At 50.4% G+C, this 8,681-nt stretch overlaps 1 long non-coding RNA gene across 1 annotated transcript; it reads left to right on the plus strand.

Annotated features, from left to right (window-relative positions):
- LOC110255815 lies at positions 2,473-5,543 on the plus strand. Its single transcript, XR_002336676.1, has 2 exons — positions 2,473-2,954; positions 5,113-5,543. It is a non-coding gene; the product is annotated as an uncharacterized LOC110255815 (long non-coding RNA).

Below are 8,681 nucleotides of genomic sequence, written 5' to 3' on the forward strand. Positions count from 1 at the left end.
GAGCTGCGTCTGCAACCTACACAGCAACACTGGATCCTTAATCCACTGAAGAAGGCCAGGGATCGAACCCGTGTCCTCATGGATACTAGTCAGATTTGTTTCTGCTGAGCCACAATGGGAACTCCCCTGAGTTATTAATTAATAAAGGAGACCACTTACTTCCTTTAAATCCTTTCTTAGGAAGTTACTTAAGGATGAAAACAACAACAAGGAAAAGAGTGATGAGAGAACTCCCAGGATGACAGAGGGATAATCTAGTTTGGAGAAAGATGACTGACGGTTCCAAATGGGAAAGAGGAACTCTGGAATTATTGAGAACTTGAAAACACTTGAGGGTCAAGATATAGAGGGGAACCAAAAAAAAAAAAAAAAAAAAAAAAAAGGCATTTTAAACTTCAGGAAAACAAAAAGTTGCGGAAGTCCTGGTTTAGATAAGAAGAGACTGGGGAGGAGGCGGTGGGATGCTCTAGGGACTGCTGCCTTTCCTCCTAAGTCCTTGGTGCTAGTTGATCTTCTCGCCTTACGCACAGTGGTATGGTATCAATATGTATAGCTATGACAAGACACAATTTAAATTTTTATTTTTATTTTTACTTTTACAGCCTCACCTGCAGCATATGGAAGTTCCCAGGCTAGGGGTCAAATTGGAGCTGCAGCTGCCAGCTTACACCACAGCCACAAAAACGCAAGATCTGAAATGCACCTCCGATCGACACCACAGCTTGCCACAACACTGGATCCTTAACCCACTGAGGGAGGCCAGGGATTGAACTCACATCCTCCCAGACGCTATGTTGGGTTCTTAACCTTCTGAGCCACAACAGGAACTCCAAGGCATAATTTTTCAAATGAGTTAAATGTTCACAGTTGTGTGGGTAGAAAGAAGGAGAAGCCTTTATGTAGGAGTGGATCCTACAGCAAGATTCTGAACCAAACAAAAATATGAACAGGCAGGAGTTCCCCATGGCACAGTGGGTTAAGGATCCACTGTTGTGGCTTGAGTCACTGCTATGGCTTATGGGTTCAGTCCCTGGCCTGGGAACTTCTACATGACACAGAGAGCCCCTTCAAAGTCTGAGGAGAAAGTACAAAAAGTAAAAACCTGAGCTTTCTTAGGTAGAAATAAACCTGTTTTTGGTTATCGGCGAAGGGAGAGAGCTCACTGCGTGGATATTTGAAGGTGGGTAAACAGGCGAGGGTGCGACTGCTAATCCCTGGTGTTTACGGAAACGTGGCTCTTCATGCTGTTCTCAGAGTTCCCTTCGTAACGCAGCCAAAAGGAATCCCACTAGGAACCATGAGGATGCAGGGTCGATCCCTGGCCTCGCTCAGGGGATCAGGGATCCGGCGTTGCCATGAGCTGTGGTGTAGATTGTAGAGGCAGCTTGGATCCCATGTTGCTGGGGCTGGTGTGTAGGCTGGCAGCTGTAGCTCCAATTCGACCCCTAGCCTGGGAGCTTCGATATGCCAAGAGTGCGGCCCTATTAAAAAAAAAAAAAAAAAGTGGCAGAGGTCCAAGCAGTGATGCACAGAGGTTGGTGAGGATGAGCAGATAGAAAAGAATCCCCAAGGCCCCATATGACTGGAGGGAGGCCACCAGCACTGCGGGACCCAATCCTACTTGTCCACCCCGCACCAGGAGCTTGTTTAAGTCCAGAGGCATTGTCAGCACCGCGGCAGCAGTTACTCTGTTGTCCTGCCCAGAGCGCCCTCGCCCAGGGTGCTAAGCGGGCTGTGGACGACAGCAACTGACACACCACCCATGTCCTGAGCATCTAATCCCAAGAGCAGCTACCACTTTCTTTTTTTTTTTTTTTTGGTCTTTCGGCCTTTTCTAGGGCCACTTCCCATGGCATATGGAGGTTCCCAGGCTAGGGGCTGAATCAGAGCTGCAGCCGCCGGCCTACACCACAGCTCACGGCAATGCGGGATCCTTAACCCACTGAGCAAGGCCAGGGATCAAACCCGCAACTTCATGGTTCCTAGTCGGATTCGTTAACCACTGCGCCACGAGGGGAACTCCAAGAGCAGCTACCATTGATACCAGTGCCTACCATTTGTTAAGCCTTACTGTGCGCTACAAGTATGAGCTCGTTTCATCCTCAATGTTATAATATCCGTGCAGCATCACTACTATGTGGACGGGCTTAGAGAGGGTAGGTCAGTGGCCTCTGGTCACACAGCTATAGTAAGAAGCAGGGCTCAGAATCAAACAAGACCAAATGTTAACCTCTATGAAGAAGCTTAATTATCTACTTAGTCCAGAGATAATCTATTTTCTGCCTCTCTTACATGTTTCTATACTTTCTCAATTTTCTATAAGGGACACCTGCATTTTTTTTTTTTTTTTTTTTTTGTCTTTTTTTTGCTGCACCCACAGCATGCAGAAATTCCCAGGGCAGGGACTGAACCCGTACCACGGCAGTGACAATGCTGGATGCTTTAACCGCTAGGCCACCAGGAAACTCCACATTCCTTTTTTAAAAAAATTACAGTTGATTTATAATATTATACTAGCTTCAGGTGTACAGCATAGTGATTCAATACTTTAAGAGATTATACTCTACTTAAAATTAGGGTAAGTACTGACTATATTCCCTGTGCTGTACAATACAGACTTGCTGCTTATTTTATTCACAGTAGTTTGTCCCTCTTAATCCCCTACCCCTGTCTTGCCTCTCCTGGGACATGCATTCTTGATGGGCAGGGGTGAGGAATCTATTTAAAAATTAAACAAATTATTCCCAGGAATGGCCAATCAGAGGAGGTTCTGAGTGGGAGGTTTCTCCAGGCAGCTGAATGCGGGGACTGAGGGGCTGCTGAGGGGGAGCTGGGGACATGTGGGAGGCCGAGGGCTGTGGGGACGGCCCCTGGGGAGCAGCGAAGTAGAAGTTGGGGGCAGACCCTGGAGGAGAAAGCTCTGATGGGTAAATGTAGACGCAGCAGACAGACAGGTAAGGGCTTTGTGGGGCCATGGGAGACCAGCCAGAGGCCAGATCAAGCCAGTGGCTGCTTGGCCTCCTCTGCCCCAGGCTGCCCGCAGGCTGTTGGCTGGATTCCTTCAGAGTGGGCACCGATGGGCAGAAAGCTGGGAAGAACTCACTCCTTTTGGAGGGTCTTAGTTTCCTCCAACAGAGGTTAGAATTAAGCCTCTACTGAGCTTCTGGGCACAGGGGTGATGGCTAAATTGGGGGTTTACACTTAGCTGCCCATGACTCCTAAGACTCTCTCACCCAGGAAACGCAGCCGGCCTCAGCTCCTCAAGTTCAATTAAGGGAGACCAAGGTTTGCCCCCCAAGCCCCAAACCCATCCTGCATGCCCTGGAGCTGAAGTGTGGTACGTGGTTACAAGCGTGCCTGGCACTCCTGCGCACAGCTTTGGCACATGGTGTGAAGTGGGGGCCACTTCAGAGGGGTGGGGGGATGATTACACTACCCATGGCGGGGGGGGGCAGCTCCCCGCATCTCAAATAAAAACAATCTTTTTTTTTTTTTTTTAATTTTGCTTTTTAGGGCCACACCTGTGGCATATGGAAATTTCCCAGGCTAGGGGTTGAATCGGAGCTGTAGCCACTGGCCTACACCACAGTCACAGCAATGCCAGATCCAAGCTGCATCTACGACCTACACCACAGCTCACAGCATCCTTAACCCACTGAGTGAGGTCAGGGATCGAACCTGCCTTCTCATGGATACTAGTTGGGTTCATTAACTACTGAGCCACGATGGGGACTCCAACCTTTTTTTTTTTTTTTTTTAAGGGCCGAACCTGAGGTATATGGAAATTCCCAGGCTAGGGGTCGAATTGGAGCTGTAGCTGCTGGCCTACACCACAGCCACAGCAAGATCTGTAGGAGAAAATGTCCCAATAAAATGTAGGAGAAAATGTCCCAATAAAATGTAGAAAGAAGAGACCCCAGCCATGATGACTAAGCAAAGTCTAGCCAACTGCCCCAACCAGTCCTCCCCCATGCATCTGCTTCTGTAAATTTGTTTCCGCATCTACTCCCTTGCCTGACGTCACTCCAGTCCAACTAGTCAAGCTTGGACCCGGAAGACGTAGCCCAGAAAAGCCTTGGGAAACCCTTCTTCCGGGCTCAGACTCTGGAGAGCGATCTCGTCTGAGCCCGCCGGCGTCATAAACCTGAGTTCTCCAACTCTCCGAGTGCTCCCTTGGTTTCTCGCCGGGTAAAAGAGCTGATCCACTGCGGCCACAGAGCTACTGGAGCTGGTACACGACAGCCACGGGGCTGTTGCCAGAGCTGATACGCCTGCAGCACAGGGCTGCTGGGTATCTGCTGTAACAACATCTGTGACCTACACTACAGTTCATGGCTACACCAGATCCTTAACCCACTGAGCGAGGCCAGGGATCAAACCCAAATCCTCATGAATTCCAGTCGGGTCCACCACCGCTGAGCCACGACGGGAACTCCCCAATAAATACAATCTTCACCACCAGTCTCATCAACCACCACCACCTGCCAAACTCTCCCAGTCTCTCTCCTCTGCTCAACTCCTCCACTTCCAACAACTGTCACTTCCATGTCATCGACTGCTGTCCCTGGACTTCCAGTCTCTAGTTCCGCACCTTCAACATGAGTGCCCTGACTGCAGTTCAGAGTCAAGTCCAAACAACTGCCAAGGCTTTCCCCTATCAATCCACAGTAAATAAAGAGAAAAACCCCTATCATTTCATTTTGGATCTTCCTTCTCCCTCCTCCCCCGTATAAGTTACGAACTCCGGCTCTTTCTTTCTTCACAACATCTCTGTTCTACTGTTCCTGTCCGTTTCCATCTTAGCTCTCAACTTTATCAGTGTGTTCATTTAACACGTATTTATCAGATGTCTCTTGTGGGCCAAGCGCTGTGCCAGCTAAGGGTCAAACACTGATTCCACTTGCCAGTTTGGTAGGGGGAGCAACCCATGCGTGCCCTCCTCACGTGGCCCCTGGTGTCCCCCTCCTCCCCTTGCCTGGTGGCCTGCCAGGCCGGGCAGTCTGAGCTTCAAGAGCAGATGCCATCCCACGAATCCTTCCCAAGGGCCTAGGAGTTTGAGCAGGGCCAGTACTGGATCATTCTCACATCTCTCGGTAATTGTTACTCTAACAGCGCTTCTTAGAGAAGGAAATTTAAAACAGCAGCCCGACCAACCCTCCCGAGTCCCCTGGAGCATGTCTGCCAGCAGAGTGACAGGACACCATGCCGCGGAGAAGGAGAAGGTCAGAGCTCTGAAAGCGTGGGGATCTGGGAACCACGGACAGGACACGTACCAGCTCTGTCGGCTTTGTAAGCCCAGTGTTTGGACTGAATTAGTCTCAGAATGTGATGACCTGCACGGCGTGAGCTTAGCTCTTTATTGATACGCCTCCGAGAAATTACGACATTGTGTAATGAGTGTTCGAGAAATGGGGCCATAAAGTACATCAATAAACCACTGCGTTTGTATCCCACGGGGGGCAGAGTTGCTCTATTTTTTAAGGCGGTTTGAATGTCTGTCATTTGCAACTGAAAGGCCACGCTAATAAAGTCGTTAACACCTGCGTGCTGGCTGACAGCCTGGCTGACAGGAAACTCGGTAAGGTAGGAAGAAGTGCCAATGCAGAGAGAGGCTGTCCCCAAACAGCTGGAGGCTGAGCCAAGGTTCCAGCCCCAGAGCCCTGCTCCTTCCTCTCAGCCCCTCCTCAGGAGTTTTCAGGGATCCCAAACATTTTCTGAGATTGGGGTGGTTCACAGTGCGTCTGCAAGCTAAACTGAAGTAGCGCGATTAGGAGCTAGGTTTTCTTTAAACATTAGTTTGAATATTTCCACAGCCTGATTCCTAAAGGTTCTTTTAATTTCTTCCAAATTCTGGACCATGAGGCCTGACCTAAACGGAGATTTTGCCAGACCTCAAACTTCCCTTTACCCAGGTTAAAGAAAGCCTGATGGGAACCCCTAGCTTCTCAGCCAGCACTGCCCCCCTTCACCTCACCCCTCTAGAGGAATGAGCTATTTCTTTTTTTTTTGTCTTTTTGCCTTTTCTAGGGCCTCTCCCGCAGCATATGGAGGTTCCCAGACTAGGGGTTGAATCCGAGCTGTAGCTGCCAGCCTACACCACAGCTCACAGCAACACCAGATCCTTAACCCACTGAGCAAGGCCAGGGATCGAACCCACAACCTCTTGGTTCCTAGTGGGATTCGTTAACCACTGCGCCACAATGGGAACTCTGAGGAATGAGCTATTTCTGCAGCCAGGTGAGGGGATGGTGCCAGGTGCCAGAAAAACTAGGGGAAGCCTGCAGGCCTGACTGATAGAGCATCTAAATCTCCTTTGTCAGGTCCCCGAGCCAGACGCTTAGAAAGACAGCCCCCGGGCTGACCCCGCTGCCTGCTGGCTCTCAGCTGTTTTCCACCACCGCGAGCTCCGAGGGCGGTCGGAGTGTTTTCAGCCCGCCTGCTGGACTGGCTCTTCTCCCCGATTTAGATGAGCTTGGCGAGTCAGTCCTCCTGAGCTGTGGCAGCCCCACCCTCTCCAAACCCAAAGTAGATCGTGTAGGTGTAGCCCCTGCTTGGATAAATAACCGAGTTGTGAGCTTGGTTCCCAATGTGGATGGAAGGCAGCAAATAACTGCTTTCAGGAAGGTGTGTTCATCATTAAACAAAAATGATCTGGAATAAGTTCTCCTATCAGGCTCATTCAAGGAGTGAGAAACTAACTACTGCATCAAAACAAAGATGTGCCCAGATTCCTTGTTCCCCAACGTGTGGAGGGTCCCCCAGTTCAGAGGCATCTACTTTTCTGTGTCAGGAAAGCGAGTGAAGGCAGGGACCCGGGGAGAGCTCCAAACATCACACACCGTCTGGTTTTCCCCACTCCGTACCCGGAGCAGGCAGGGTACCACTGAAAGCACCTGCCCTCCAAGGGGTGACCTGAAGATGTGTTTTCTCCATCTATTCTTAGCGCTCTTATCTCCTCAGACATGCGAGTCAGAGACCTCGACGAGGAAGGACACTGGAGCAGACGTTGAAGGAAACCAAGGGACCTAAAATCCCAAATGACTGGCCTGGTGCTGTGGAGGCTAAATTAAGGCACAGCCCACAGGGGGCCCGTCTTCCTGCTCCCATGTTTACACTGCGACACTCACTCCTCCGAGGCTCTTGGTAGGAAAACCGGCAGGAGGTGGGGGATGTAGGGCAGGTTCTCCCACTGCGGTGGCCCCAATGGGGCAGGTGAGTGTCCCAGGCAGGTAAGGGGAGACCTGGCCTTGGGGCACCTGAACCCACAGGGTTGTAAACCAGTCAGCAAGGCTTGAGGGCCAGTCGATATTTACCTTTTATCTTACACTGAGTTGCTATTTGGCCTGTTTGATCAAAAACAATTGCCGTTCTCCAGTACTGCATTTTCCTAGGTCTTCCGCTTTCATCCCTGTTAGTGCTTTGGGCCATTTCCTGTGAAATGGCTAGAACTGAAAGATGGCAAGTGCGTGTTCCCTTTATCGTTTGGTGACCACTCTCTGGAACCAGATTCCACCATAAACACTTACTGGACACATACTATCGGCAGGCACCGAGCCACAAAAGCCGCAAACTCTGACCTCACCCTCCGGTGCTGGCAGGGAGGGGTATTCTGGTCTTTGTTGCAGAGGAGAGCAGGGAGGTCCCCTAAGGTGTCCATGTCCTACGGGCAGTGTGGATTCATCCTCCCGTTCTCAGGGCCAGCGGTGTGTGGGTGTGGTGCGTACATACCACCAATTCGATTTTTCAGGGAAGTTGGGAACTTTCCTATGCCCAGGAAAACACAACCACCCTTATTTACTTCTGGGTTGAGTGTCTTGATGGAAATGCTATAAAATTGGATTGTGATGATCACTGTACAACTATAAATGTAATAAAATTCATTGAGTAATAAAAAATAAAAAAGACCCCCCCCCAGTTTATTTTTCATAGGTGTAACTTAAAAAAAAAAAAAAAAGGTCTTGAGGAGTGCAACTGTTTCCAGACCTGGCTGATCATCAGAAATAACTGTGGAAGTGCATTAATACAAAGAGCGAGAGCTCCCTTCCAGGGGTGTTTCGATTCTCAGGCAGTGCCAAGGACTCCGCACGCTGTGCTCGCCCCCCAGTGATTCTGTTGGCGACTAGATGGGCTTGAGAGGCGGTGGCGCTGGGCAGGAGCGCTCAGTGGCCCCAGCTCGGCCACAGAAAGCGGGGGTGGGGGTGGAGGCACGGTTCACCTCTCTGTGCCTTTGAGGTCTCTGGGTCTGTAGATTGGGGACAGAAGAACCGCTCCACTGCAATGTTCACAGCGCGTTGTCAGTGCACATTCACAAACGGTGTGAATCCAAGTAGCACCTCAGCCTTCTCAGCTGGGAATCACGTATTTTTATCGTTGCTAATTGGATGTGTGAAATGGTCCTGTATTAGCTGAACCTGCAATGTGAGCACGTCACCCTTTTATCTTTACAGGAGAATCACAGGAACGTTAAATCTGGAAGGCCTTTTTCTTGTAATTTTCCCAGCCATTAGCCGGGGCCGCTGGTGAATCTTGGCAGGGCTCTCTCTTCAGTGTGGACCCTGAGGCACAGCGATACACCGCGGCGGCAGCGAGGACCCCCGAGGTCGCTTTGGCCGGGGGGCTTGGCTAGACAGACTGGCTTCCTTGGGAACCTCTCCTGTCCTTGTACCGGAGGGGGCTCTGTG

This window comes from Sus scrofa, chromosome 11 (genome assembly GCF_000003025.6).
Source record: "Sus scrofa isolate TJ Tabasco breed Duroc chromosome 11, Sscrofa11.1, whole genome shotgun sequence".
Taxonomy (NCBI): domain Eukaryota; kingdom Metazoa; phylum Chordata; class Mammalia; order Artiodactyla; family Suidae; genus Sus; species Sus scrofa.